The following is a 14,247-nucleotide window of genomic DNA, read 5'->3' as shown; positions in this document are numbered from 1 at the left end:
GGTGGAATTCTCCAATATCCCTACTCTCTTGTCCAAAAGAAACTTAGCCCTGTAGCACTGTAGTCCCCGGATTTGTCTTCTCCTGGGGAAATGGGAAGAGGGAGTCAGTGTGTTCAAGGGATACTAGCAGACCACTGTTGCAGAACCCAGTGTCAGAGAGACCACGGAGTGAAGGAAAAAGAGATTCTTTATTTAGAATCTTTATTTAGATTCTTTATTTAAAGAGCTCAGCAAGAACATGAAGCATGAGACTGCATGAGGCTACTTAGTCTGACCCCCGATATGGCTGCTACATTCCCCCCTTAAATGCATAATTTCATTACAATTATAGCATTTTTGATAACCATACAAAGCTTTTTGTGACATACATATTACTTAGCCTCTTGTTGGGCTATTAGAGCGTAGAGGGCAGCAGTTTTACTAGCTGAGACATAAAACAGATTGGTTAAACAGCGCATAAGACAAAGAACGCAGAGACATAACAGTATCTCTATGAACAACACTGGTAGAATTAGGATGAACAATGCTTTCAAGCCAGCTAAGATCTGGAAGCCAAGGGGTTAACTAATTGAGCTAACTGTTTTGTCTTATTGTTTTGTTAGCTACTATATTGTGCAGCTTGTTGATCTGTTCATCTACAGCATTGCCATTATCAGTTAAGTTAAAACAACAGAGCTTTTGGTGTGTCTCACAACTTAAATGATGAAGAAGGAAGAGGTAATCTATACCAGCTCGATTTTCTAGAACTGCACCTCTTAGATCACGCAACTCTTTATTTAACAATGACAATGCTCGTGACGTGGCATTTATGCTTTTGGCTAAGCTGCAAGCTAACCGGTTGATCTCCAGACCATCAGCCAAGGCTAAACCTGGAACCCCAACCAGTGACATTGCTAAGGCCAATTTTTCTGAGTCAGAATATAACTGCACGTGACTATTACAATTTTTAGTTAGTTGGAGTGCTCGAGGCTGCCGTTGACGGATTTTCTCGGGCTACAGGGGAAGAATTGGCACCAGTTCAATTGGCGGCTGAGGCAACATGGGTGGTTATTAGACAAGTTGGCAGGAATGAATGACCAAGTGCGGGAACCACATGTTTAAAACTATGAGGCAAAAGTATGTGGGCATCATTAAAAGACATGTTTTGAATTTTATTACAGTGGAAGGGGGCCAGGGATAGCTTTATATTTTCTGGAAAATTTTTTGACAATTAAGCATTCGTGCACACGTAGCATTTGTTTCAGCAACGACGGGGGTGCGTAGAGTGAACTCTGTAGGGGGTAGGATCTTTGCAACCACGCCCCAATTAGCATTTTGGGAATAAGTTAAACTTACACTATAAACTCTTAACATGGTATCTTTTTGAATTTTCCCAGGATGTCTACAGACAGGTATTAAGCAAGAGCTAATAAGCCTGTTTGCAGGTATACCTCTTGGCAAACAAAAATGTTTTACTCTCGTGGTGTTAGCCAGGTGAAGCCAGTAATTATCAGCAAATCACTGGGACAAACTTCTCCTTCCAGGGGCAGACCCCCCTTTTTGCACCTTATTAAGGAGACACAATGCAACACTACTAACACTACAACACGCATGTTTGATCTTCTTTGGGATCTGACCGTACGCTGGGCAGCTATTCACCTGGAAAGCTGCAGTAGGGTCTAGTCCCCTTCTTCAATTCTCCAGTTGCAGGTCTGACCGTACGCAGGGGGACAGTCTCCCGGTGTGTCCACAGTAAGGTCTAGCCTGAGTCTTCTTACTGCTTTTTCAGAATGATTTTTAAAGGATTTTCAGGATTTCTGTTTACAGTCTACTCTCCCCCTCTCGCTCTCTTGACTCGTGTCCAATGTATCCAGGGTTTAACTCCAGCTGCTTTCATAGCTGCGGGGGTGGAAAGTATGGCAGTTTTCAGTCCTCTCCATCTGGGAGTCAAAGGGTTATTTTTCCCTCTTTAACTCATACTTTAACTCTTGGTTGGAAAGGATGAACTTCTGTGATGGGAATGGCTTATTTTCTAAGACAAAGCGACGCTGGGCTTGAAGAACTTTGCTCAGTGTTTGGACTTCTTGTTTAAGGCTAACGTTTGCTTGCTCTTGATGCTGCTCCAGTGTCAATTATGAAGTCAAAGTCACGGCCCCTCTCAAGCTGTCTCCCTCTTCGCCCATTCTGGCCCCTTTGGTTTTCTCCTTTGTGTATTCGATTTATTTTATTTGGGCATTCATGCCACTAATGTCCATCTTGTCCACACTGGTTCTTTTTTAAGAATCTTCTGCCTCTGCCGGGTCTTCTTCTTTTCTTCTTTCGTCCACGTCTTCTTGGGCCTCTGGGTCGAGGGGGGTGTACTGGCGATAGGCATCTGAAAGACGCTCCAAGTACGCTCTGGGGCCTCGGTGGCACCTTGCAGCACTTTAGATGCCTTGGTCATATTAACTGACTTCTTCATACCTGCTTTCATGGCTTTTAACAGCAGGGTTTGATACTGGGTGAGGCACTCTAGCCCCACTTGTGTTTTGGGATTTCAGCGGGGGGGGGGGTACTTACAAGGAGACTTTATTGGGTAACTTACAGCACACAGGAGTACTTAATGGATGGATCAGACAGCTTCTCTGAACCACGAGCTATTGGGCTAAATGGGTTTTTATACCATACATGTTACCCATGAGGCAGCACAACACTAGCAAGCATTTCCAGCATAGGCTAGAAGTGTTTGGTTCTCAGGCACAGCTTCCTGTAAACAACTTCGCTTCCCAAAGTGCTTGATAACACTTTTATTCATTAGTATGGGAAGACAAATTTTTTTCTCTTTCTTTTGCTTTCTTTTTCTTTGCTGATCTGCCTGTATTGCAGATCATGTTTCAAACTTTTTATATAAAACTTTCTGATCCATGCACCAGCCTTGTCTCTTTATTTGTCTTTTTCAAGTTAAACTCACTTACTTAAACCTTTCTGCCTTACACTAGTCCCAATGACACACATTTGGGATAGGCTCTTCTTCTCTTTCTAGTTACATTTTCTTTATCTTAAAGAACTATTACATTATTGTGGCTACTTTACCCCAGGTAATAAGCTCCAGGCACAATCAGCTGCTTTTAATTTACCCTGGGGGCAACTATGGCCACGCTTCTTTTTTATAAATGTTTTTTTTTTTTTTTGCCTCTTGCCTTTTCTTTCTTCTTCTTTTTTTCTCTCTATCTGTCTTCTACTTTCTCTATTCCTTTTTTTCTCCTTGCCTTTGTCTTTCCTCCTTGTCATCCATTGGGAACCACACTTAGTATTATTTGGAGTTGCAACTAACACTAATCTGCAAATATCACATATATTTTATGATATTTAAGAAATCATAAAATATACACAACAAACTTTTTCTGCAGTTTAACACAATGAATGGAAAGCACTTTTTGCATGGTAAGGCATGATGGAGCAGATCCAGCAATTATACTGCTCTTCTGGCTGGAAGCTCAGGGCCCATTAAAATCAAGGGACGGGCATACCCACACACGCAAAGAGTTCTAGGTCACCATTTTTGCATCGGCAACTCTATGCTGCATGAGTTCTGGCAGAAGGAAATCTAAAAGTCATAGATCAAACTCAGCCTGCTGTACACTGAGCTGACTACAAACACAGACACACGGTCCACAACGATGAGAGTTCAAGTTTATCCAAAGCTTCACAGCACTGTCCATGGCAAGTCTTTGACAATTTAAAATTTTAGTTCATGTGCAGAGTGTCTCTATAAAGCCCAATGATGGAAGCAAACAGAGACGGCTCTGGGCAAAGAAGATGCGATGTTTCCAGCAAAGGCTCTCCACTTTTGCATCAGTTTAAAAAGGGGAAGTGTGGCCCTACACCCCTTCTGACAGACAAGGGCCTTTAACTTTTTAGCAAGGCCTCTGTCTAAACAGAGCGGCACAGCTCAGCTCTCTAGCCGTGACGCTTCAACCTGGGCAACTCCTCTGTAAATTTTATTCTACCTCTGTCAGGTTCTCACAGACATTTTAAAAACTTACTCTTTTTTTTTTCCCTTCTAACCTGGTACACGAAAGCACTGAAACACTGAGTGCCGAAACTCAGGACGCTGGGGGGTGATGGGCATCGCCTTATACTTGCATTTTTCAGGCAGCCATTAATCTTCGGGGAGGCGGTGGGGTGATTTGCAGGACTTCAGAGGCAAGCTTCTCAGTTTGTTTGTATTTGTAAATCCCAAGCTCAAAACAGGACACGATGAGGTACAGGGCAGCCAAATTCTTGCTTTGGCACGGGCAACAAATAACTCGGGTCAGCTTTCTTCGCTGGGGTCTCAAACAGGAAAACAGTCTTAATTTAAAGTTGTAACATCACTGACAGCGTCAGCCAGCCAGCTACAAAGATCTCATTGTTTTTTAAGACAGTTGCTCCAATATCTTCTCTTTTTCTCAATCAGGTTGGGTCTCCCAGCTTACACAGTTTATTGCAGCTTTCAGGAGCACGGTAGTAGCGTGATTTTGGCTTGGCCAGGAACATGCTGTCTGGTTTCTCGGTCTCTTCAGCACACACACTCAGGCAGTGGAACACTGGACACTCAAATCAGTGAGATTTCTTCATTGCAGGGAATCCCACGGCAAAAGCTTAATGGTTACGCTCTTCAGAAATCATATAGCCGATGGTCAGTAGCTACAGGCTCTATGCAATTCTAACACAGTTCAAAGCTAAACACGGCTACCTTGACAGAGATCTTCAACGTGGTCTTTCCGCTTCATTCTGCTTTGGGACAGTCTTATGGCACACTTTCCACTCGAAGGGGGGTCTAGCCTGTGCTCTGGGGGCTGATTCTTCACCTTTATTTTCTATTTTGCCTTCATCTTCTGGGTCTTCATTTTCAGTTTCCATTTCTTAGGGATTTCATCTCAATTAGGCGAGGTGATGATGTTGCACAACTCAGAACGTTGCGGGCAATTTTCTTGCCCCCCCCCCCTCGGCGCGCTAGGCTAACAGCTACTTCTTCGGCCTCACACTCTCACGCTCCCACGCTTTGTTAAAAGCCAGACTGTCCCGCAGCATTTCTCTAATAAACAGCCTCAGATCTTGTTCTTTTTTTCCTCTCAGCTCGACCTTGAGCTTTTTGCTGTTTTCTCTCTCTATTCTGAATCTTTTTAAAAAAACCTTTTTCCTTCTTTGTTTGACATACATCTCAAGGGGGTGCAAGGTTTGCTTCCCCCACCATCCATAGCCTCCCTCCTAAATTGAAGACAGACACAATTAGGGAATGGGAATTGGTCAGTGAGTAAGGGGTCTCACTGGCCGACACAAGAGGATTTTACACACCACGCACTTTGCTACTGGCCTGGGCACCCGGACGGTCAACGGTATGCGTCAGAAACCGCAGTAGCCACTCACACAATCATCAATCTCTCCACTGCATCCATATGTCCCTGCCACCCACTTTTCCCACTTTTCACCAGAGCGGAAAGCGGCTTCCCCAGCTTCCTCCCGAGTACTGGCGTGCTGGGTACTGGCGCCCACTCGGGGGTGTGATCAGGCCCCCCTTCTACCCGCAAGGAGTAGGTTCTTTTGTATACGTATACCACCAACACTGACCTTCTTCATGAGGCGGGGCCCTCTTTTTTTCTGCCCAGTGGCCTTTCTCCCTAAAGGCGGGGCCCTCTTTTTCCCATATACTTGCCTTTCTCCTGAAGGCTTCCAATGTGGGTTTCAACTCAATTGCAGCTGCGATACAGGCAGGGCTCAAGTTCCTTCCTCCGCTTCTCAAGGTTCTCTTGCCGCTCGCTGCCGTTTGGGCGATCCCGGTGCAGGCTTTCCCCCATTCCCTCGACAAAAAGGTCGGTGGCGCCAAGAAAGGGAGGCATGCGCCGAGCTCGTCTTCCCGGTGCGGCGATCAAGAGCAGGCAACTGCCACCTGTCTGGCTCAGAGCCTGCCACATCCGAGTCACGGCACCATTTATGTTGCAGAACCCAGAGTCAGAGAGACCATGGAGTGAAGGAAAAAGAGATTCTTTATTTAACGCACGGGCTTAAGGCTGGAATCGTTTCCAAAGAGCCAGAAGCCCCGATTTACATTAGCACATTGGTTTTATAGACATTGTGACACATATGAAACGGCTCCTCCTCCCCCTCCCGCATGGGGTTGCAATCCTCAACATTTCTTCTCTTAGCACTATTGTTTATAATACAAGAACTGGGTTATAGGGTAGCCATGATAAGGAGAGAACAGAAGAGAACAGCAGAGAACAAGATATACAATTGTATGACCTTTGACAAGATAAGGAATTCCTGTGTCTCGTCAGCTTACAACAATATATTTAAGGGAGAAAGAGCTCAGCAAGAACATGAAGCATGAGACTGCATGAGGCTACTTAGTCTGACCCCCGATATGGCTGCTACACCACCTTCCCTTTTGTATCCCCAGACAACATTTAAGATCTTCAGAGGGAGTCCTGCTGGTGATTCCAAAAAGAATGGAATGTTGCCATGACGAACCTCGATGGCGGGCCTTCTCAGAGCAGCCACCTGGGAGGAGGGAGGCAGGGAGTTTGGTTGTTTGTGACATCTTGCTGGCTTCCCAGCCTATCAGTCAAGGTGAGTCCACCCTCTGCTGTCTCCTACAGGTATAGAATCATAGAATCATAGAACAGTAGGGTTGGAAGGGGCCTACAAGGCCATCGAGTCCAACCCCCTGCTCAATGCAGGAATCCCAGTCAAAGCATCCCTGCCAAATGGCTGTCCAGCCTCGTCTTGAAGGCCTCCAGTGTGGGAGAGCCCACCACCTCCCCAGGTAATTGGTTCCATTGTTGTACTGCTCTTACAGTCAGGAAGTTTTTCCTGATGTTCAGCCGGAATCTGGCTTCCTGTCACTTGAGCCCATGATTCCGTGTCCTGCACTCTGGGATGATCAAGAAGAGATCCTGGCCTTCTTCTCTGTGGCAACCTTTCAAGTACTTGCAGAGTGCTATCATATCTCACCTCAGTCTTCTCTTCTCAAGGCTAAACATGCCCAGTTCTTTCAGTCTGTCTTCAGAGGGCTTTGTTTCCAGTCCCCTGATCAATGACCTAGGGAGGTGGGGGGCTCTCCCACACTGGAGGCGTTCAAGACGAGGCTGGACAGCCATCTGTCAGGGATGCTCTGACTTGGATTCCTGCATTGAGCAGGGGGCTGGACTCGATGGTCTTGTAGGCCCCTTCCAACCCTACTATTCTATGATTCTATGAAAATCAGTTGTATTTGCGCTGACTTGAATGACATTGTTTTGACAGAGGCTGATATGGACGGGTATTCATGTTATGGATCTAGTCATGTTATGGATACCTTTCGGCTTGTGCAACCTGAGGATGTGGACAAGCTGCTTGGAGGACTGAGGCCTACTACTTGCCCTTTAGATACATGGCCATCCTGGATTGTGAAATCTGCCAGAGCTGGGCTGGATATCTGGACCTCAGAGGTGGTAAATGTCTCCTTGAGGGACGACAAGGTCCCTGCAGCTTTGAAAGAAGCTTTGGTGAGGCCCTTGCTGAAGAAACCAAATTTAGATCCTATGGCTCCAGATAATTACCACTGTGTCAAATTTGTAGGGATGTACGAAACACTTACCTGGTTCCATGCTGGGGCATCTGCGGTGGGGGGAAGGCGCTCCGTCCCTCCCTCCAGAATCCTCCCCAGCCGGCTCCGCTCCGTAGCAGGTCTGCGGAGCCGCCGGCCAGGGCCAGCCACAGCTGGAGTTCCAGCCGCGGCTGGGCTGCTGCGGCCACAAAATGGCGGCTGTCATAGCGGCCGCCATTTGCATCCTTCCAGGCTGCCATGATAGGCTACGTAAGCATTTACGTAGCCTATCACAGCAAAGAGCAGGGATGCAAATGGCAGCCGCTATGCGTTTGCGCCCCTGCTCTTTGCCGTGATAGGCTACATAAATACTTACATAGCCTATCACAGCAGCCTGGAAAGACGCAAATGGTGGCCGCTACAACGGCCGCCATTTGCGGCCGCAGCAGCCGGCTGAGAGACCAGCCGCTGCTGCCTCTGCCAGAGCCGCCGCCTCCGCCCCAGGTAAGCTTCATCCCGGGGGGATTCCGCGGGGTGGCGGGGGGTGGGAGGCCGTTCCGCCATGGGTTTCGGGGGGCCGAATGCCAGTGCATTTGGCCTCACTGAAATCTGTGGCGGAGTTCTCCACCATCCCTACAAATTTGCCGTTCTTGGGCAAGGTGCTGGAGCATGTGGTGGCCTCACAACTCCAAGCTGTTCTGGATGAAACTGATTGTTTAGATCCATTCCAATCAGGTTTCAGGCCTGGTTATGGGAAGAAACAGCCTTGGTCGCCCTAGTTGATGACTCACGCCGGGGAATGGATGGGGGAGTGCAAACCTGTTGGTTCTTCTGGACCTCTCAGCGGTCCTTATGCATCATTTATCTGGATTGGACTTGGGAGGCACAGTTTCAAAGTGGTTCTGGTCCTTTCTGGAGGAGCCGTCTCAGAAGGTGGTGCTGGGGGGCTTCTGTTCCACCCCATGGCCATTAGCCTGTGGGGTGCCGCAAGGTTCTATCTTATCCCCCATGCTTTTCAACATCCACATGAAACCACTGGGGGAAGTCAAATGCCATCAGTATATGGATGATACTCAGCTCTGCCTCTCGTTTCCATCTGCACATCCCAGGGAGGCTGTGGAACTCTTGGACCAGCGTCTCGGGGCTGTTTGGGGATGGATGAGGGTGAACAAGCTGAAACTTAATCCAGGCAAGACGGAGGCACTGTGGACTGGGAAACCAACTCCTTCGGATGGAGGTTTACAACTGGCCTCAGATGGGGTTGCACTGCCCCTGAAAGACCGAGTGCGCAGTCTGGGAGTCCTCCTGGACCCCGAGCTTACTGGGGAAGCCCAGGCGGCTGCAGTGTCCAGGCGTGCTTTTTACCAGCTTAAGCTGGTTCGCCAACTGCAGCCCTATCTGGAGAGGATGGACCTTGCCTCAGTTATCCATGCACTAGTCACATCCAGGCTGGACTGCTGTAATGCGCTATACGTGGGGCTGCCTTTGAAGACGGTTCAGAAACTCCAGCTTGTGCAGAATGCGGCCGCCCGAGTATTGGTGGGGGTGAGGTGATTCGATCATATAACGCCTATTCTGCGCCAGCTGTGCTGGTTACCGGTGCATTTCTGAGCCCAATTCAAAGTGCTGGTTTTGTCCTTTAAAGCCTTAAACGGTTTGGGACCAAGTTACTTGAAGGACCATCTACACCCATATCAGCCTGCCCGCACTTTAAGATCAGAAAGATGATCTCTTTCACACATTTGCCCACTCGTGAGAGCAGTCAGGTGGGTGAACACATGCGAGAGGGCCTTCTCTGCAGTGGCCCCACACCTTTGGAACAAGCTGCCATTGGAAGTCCACCATGCTCCCTCATTGCAGTCTTTTAAGAAGGCCTTGAAAACATTTTATTTTACCTTGGCCTTCTACTGATATGACTGCTACTGTTGCTGCTGTTAACATCATTGTTGGTTTTAATTGTTTGTTGTTGACTTTTATTGTTTTTACATTTTTAGCACTTTTAATACTTTGTTTTTATGTATTTTATTGTTGTAAGCCACCTTGGGAGGGCTTCTACTCTGAAAGGCGGCCAAGAAATATTTTAAATAAATAAATAGCGGCGCCCACCCTGTGGGAAACCCTCCCCCATGCAGTTCGGGAGGCAGAAAGTGTGGAATCTTTTAAACGCCTCCTGAAAACACACCTTTTCACCCAGGCTTTCCCTGGGCTGTAACTGCTGCTGGGTTTTACCTGGTATTTAAAAACTTTTAACAGTTTTATATTATTTTTTCAAGTTGCGTTTTATGGTTTTAATTGTGAACTGCCCAGAGAGCCTTGGATATTGGATAGTATAAAAATGTAATTAAAAAAATGTATGTGCTCCGGACACAGGAGACCCAGGTTGAAATCCCTGCTCAGCCTTGACGCTCGTGGGATAAATCATTGTTGTTGTTGTCTTTTTCCTTTGCTGCCATCAAGTGTGTCCCCCTGGACCGCTGCCAGCTGCCAGCCCCGCTCCCGGGATTCTGAGGAAGGGAGGACAAATACTTTGATGGCATTGCCTTGGCAGTGCTGGGTGGCTCGTTACAATGTGGTCTGGAAAAGCCACGTGGGTGGGGGTCCCTCTTGGGCCTAATAATCCATATTTCTGGTCTGGTTAACAGAAGAGCCCGGCCTCCCCTTGAGCATTATATTATCTAACGCTTGCTAAAAGCTGAAAAGAAACTCATGCCTTCTCAGTGGAATGCCAGGAGGGGATTCATGGAACATTTGCACACAGGCAAGGGCAAGCGGGCACATACGTACTCCCAGGAGTAGATGACGAGAGAAATGTCCATGAGAAATGCTGCCAAGAAACACTGGGGCCATGGTAGGCCCCAGGGGCACTCTGACCGGGACATGCAGCTGCAACAGCAATCGCACCAGCCATTCATGCCCTCCTCCATTTCCTCCATTGCTGAGATTTGTATACCACCCACCTGGCCAAAGCCCGCATAAAAAGAACGCACCAGGAAAGCAGCATCGGAGCTTCCTGTCCAGTCTGACTACAAAAGAAGAAGATGTGGGCCATGTGTGGCATTTAGGTCAGGACAGACTGATGAGCAGCGGTTAGGAAACGAAGAAGCTACAAAGTGCGTAACTGTCAGGACGATGCCAGCGCTTGGGATTAATCCCACAGAACACACCCACTTGTCGCAGTCAGGCACTCCTCTCCGCTCAGAGAGAAGCAAGGAAGGACGGGCCCTTTTCTGCATCAGCTCCACAGGCCGTGTGCAGGACCAAGGAACTGGTAAAGCACCGATTATATTGCTTGTCTTTGGAACCTATACCTGCTGTACAGTACATGCACATGCTGTATTTTTATTTGGGGGTGGAGGTTATCTTTCTGTTTCTGTCTTGAGCCGTAGGGATCACGGCTGGCCAGCCCAACCCACGACGTGGCTTCCTCAAGTGATCTGAGATAGGGGGCTCTGGCAGCGCTGCACCGGGAACTGGGGCACCCCTTTCAGCTCAGGCTGCTTCATCAGCAAATCACAGCCCCGAGAATCTACTCCGGCTGGTACCGTGTGGAGTGAGCAACAAACCACTGAGAATAGAGAAATACGGAAAGTGGGCGTACTGCCTCCCTTCCCTGGGATGCCTGGGGCACAGGAGAGACCCGGCACGCTGAACAGGTGTCCTGGGCACAGTTCCCAGCAGAGGGCACGAGAGGGGACAAGCTCTTGCTTAGGTGCCCACTAGGAAAATGCTACCTGGACAGTAACCTTGCATGGAACTCTCCAATTAGGGAAGGTTTAGCAGGCACCCACCGCCATCTCTGCCTCTGCTCCACACCCCCAACATTCCTCCGCTGAATCTCCTGGGCTGTGGCATAGCTGGATCCTGGAGAGGAGCTGGGAGGGAGCAGGCCAGTGCGGAGTGTCCACCACAGACTCCGGGAGTGAGCCGGTGGCTGCTGACCGGGCTGGCCCCTGCGTTTCCTCTGGCTTTCACAGGGGCGCCTGAGGGACCCCCAAGAAAGGACCTTTCCCCACCATGGCAGCTGTCAATCACTCCAGCGTCACAGTTGCCAAATGCATCCTGATGGGAGTTGAAGGCATGGAGGATTCTCACATCTGGATCTCCATCCCCTACTGTTCCATGCTCGTCACAGCCCTTCTGGGGAATGGCCTCCTTCTCTTCGTCATCATCAAAGAGCGTGGCCTCCATGAGCCCATGTTCCTCTTCCTTGCCACGCTGGCGACTGCTGACGTGTTGCTGTGCACCACTGCGATGCCCAAGGTGCTCAGCATCTTCTGGTTCAATGCCAGGGAGATCACCTTCGATTCCTGCGTCACCCAGATGTTCATTATCCACTTCATTTTTGTAGCCAAATCAGCCATCTTGCTGGCTATGGTGTTTGATCGGTACTTTGCCATCCGCAACCCGTTGCGGTACACATGCGCTGACACACACTCGGATAGTGCAGATAGCAGCGATTGCTGTTGGGAGAGCTGCCTGCCTGATGGGTTCCTTGCCCTTCCTCCTGTTGAGGCTGCCCTTCTGTGGTCCCCACCTTATTTCCCACACATTCTGTGAGCACAGGGGCTTCGCCAGACTGGCCTGTGCAGACATCACCCTCCACATCTGGTATGGGCTCACTGTGGCTCTTTTAACCACTGGAGTCGATGCTGTTTTAACCTCTGTCTCCCACACGTTGCTCCTCCAAGCCGTCTTCCAGCTCCTGTCCAAAGACGCCTGGGCCAAAGCTCTGGGCACGTGCAGCTCTCCTGTCTGTGTCGTCTCGATGTTTTATGTCCTGGCCTTTTTCTCAATCTTTGCCTACAGGTTTGCTGTGAATAGCATCCCCCGTCCGGTCCACATCCCGTTGGCTAATCTCTTTGCCGTAGTCCCTCCCACGTTAAGCCCTGTTGTCTATGGGGTGAAAACCAAAGAGATCCGGGAGTGTCTGGCTCATCTGCTCCTGCAGTCTGGGAAACGGCGGAGAGGGCCTTAAGCACAGCAGCAGCCAGGGGTAAAGGAGCGCACTTCTAGCTGCTGTGCACATGGACCTTTGCACATCCCTGGGAGGCATTCTCAGTCTCAGCCCAGGTGGAGCTGGTAAAACTCACTGAAATCAGCAGGGCTACCTCTGAGTAAATTGGCAGAATTGCATCTTTATGGTGAAACACCCATCGCATTTGGCACATCCAACATACATATATTTCCAGAGAATCTTTGCTGCATAGGCTAGACAGATCTAGCAGAACAGCTGTAAATTCGGAAGTGCAGGCACTTGTTGTGAGAGTCCCTATAGCCACGCCCCCAGGGAGAGTCCAAAAATTCAGGTAGCTGTGTAGATCTGCACGTCTACACAGACTGATTAGCTAATGGCCAGGTTCCTTCCAAATGCAAATTCTAGGAATCTCTCAGGCTACAAAGGGAACAGCTGCTCCACACAATTACGAATATCAACAGAGGAGCCAGAGTGGAAGTCAGAGAAGTTGCCGGCAGTTTGAGGGAGTGCTTGGGGGGGGGGGGCCTCCCTTGCAGCGGCTCCTGCCTGTGTAGGCTGTCATGCATAGCCAACCTGGAGGAGCGTCTGAGCGCCGCCTCTGATTTTTCCCGCTTCGCCCTGCAACGGACCCTGGCATCCCTCGTCAGGCCCCTCACTTGACTCCTCCCCCTCAACCTGGGTTCTGCGGGGGGGGGGCTTCAGGTCGAGCCATCTGCGTGCCAAGGTTCTGGGGAGAATGCCGTGCCATACCTGCACTCGCCGGGAGGGACCCTCCCCGTTCTCACGGTTCCCATTCTGAGTCTGAGCTGCCAGATCTCTCTCCATGCCCAGATTCGTTCCTGCCACTGTCCCCCTCGAATGCAGCTCCCACACACTTCCGTTACGGTGTGCCCCATTCCCCCAAATTGAATCCTGCATGCTGGGTGTGCCTAGGGCCGTGTCTGACCTGGCTATGACCTGGTCAAGGGGTGGGCCATCCCTCCCCCCCATTGGCAGTAGCCATTTTGGACATAGGCCCCTTCCCCACTTAGCACTATTATGCAGTAGCATTATTTGGCTGCTGGCCTTTCCTGCTCATTTTCGCTTTGCCCTGCGACAGCTGCTTCAGGGCCCTGTAATCACACAGTGCCGCATTGGCACGATAGTCAGAATGGAACTGTACTGGGCCAATTGTACTGAGGCAGAGCGCAGGGCTTCGATGCTGCTGCTTCACAGCCCTGTAATCGCACAATTGTGCAATGCTGCATTGGCGTAAGAACGTCAGGAGAGCCAAGCTGGATCAGCCCAAGGGTCCATCTAGTCCAGCATTCTGTTCACACCGTGGCCAAACACCAGTCGACCCACAAGCAGGGCATGAGCACAACGGCACCCTTCCGCCCATGTTCCCCAGCAACTGGTGCACATAGGCTCACTGCTTCTGGTACTGGAGGTAGCACATCGCCACCAAGACTCGTAGCCATTGACAGGCTTATCGTCCTCCAGGAATTTGTCCAACCCACTTTTAAAGCCGTCCAAACTGGTGGCCGTCAATGCATCCTGCGGCAGCGAATTCCACAGCTTAGCTCTGTGCTGGGTAACTAATGCGGGGAGCAGGGCTTCAATATTGCTGCTTCACAGTCTTGGAGGATGCGAGGGGAGAGGTGTGGGGTAAACGACAGGACGAAATTAATCTCTTCCGTTAAACTTCCCTGCGCAAGAGACCGCTGAAAGGGGCGGGGAGCGAGCCCCTCTCATTCGCTGAGCA

The 14,247-nt window shown here is 49.6% G+C and overlaps 1 pseudogene; it reads left to right on the top strand.

Moving 5' to 3' along the window:
* Positions 1-11,384: 11,384 nt before the first annotated feature.
* LOC146349192 (olfactory receptor 52B6-like) lies at positions 11,385-12,503 on the top strand (annotated as a pseudogene).
* Positions 12,504-14,247: the final 1,744 nt, after the last annotated feature.

This window comes from Heloderma suspectum, chromosome 3, assembly GCF_057233095.1.
Source record: "Heloderma suspectum isolate Gila_16-S chromosome 3, 16-S_ref, whole genome shotgun sequence".
Taxonomy (NCBI): Eukaryota; Metazoa; Chordata; class Lepidosauria; order Squamata; family Helodermatidae; genus Heloderma; species Heloderma suspectum.
This window is presented reverse-complemented; position numbering and strand designations above follow the sequence as displayed.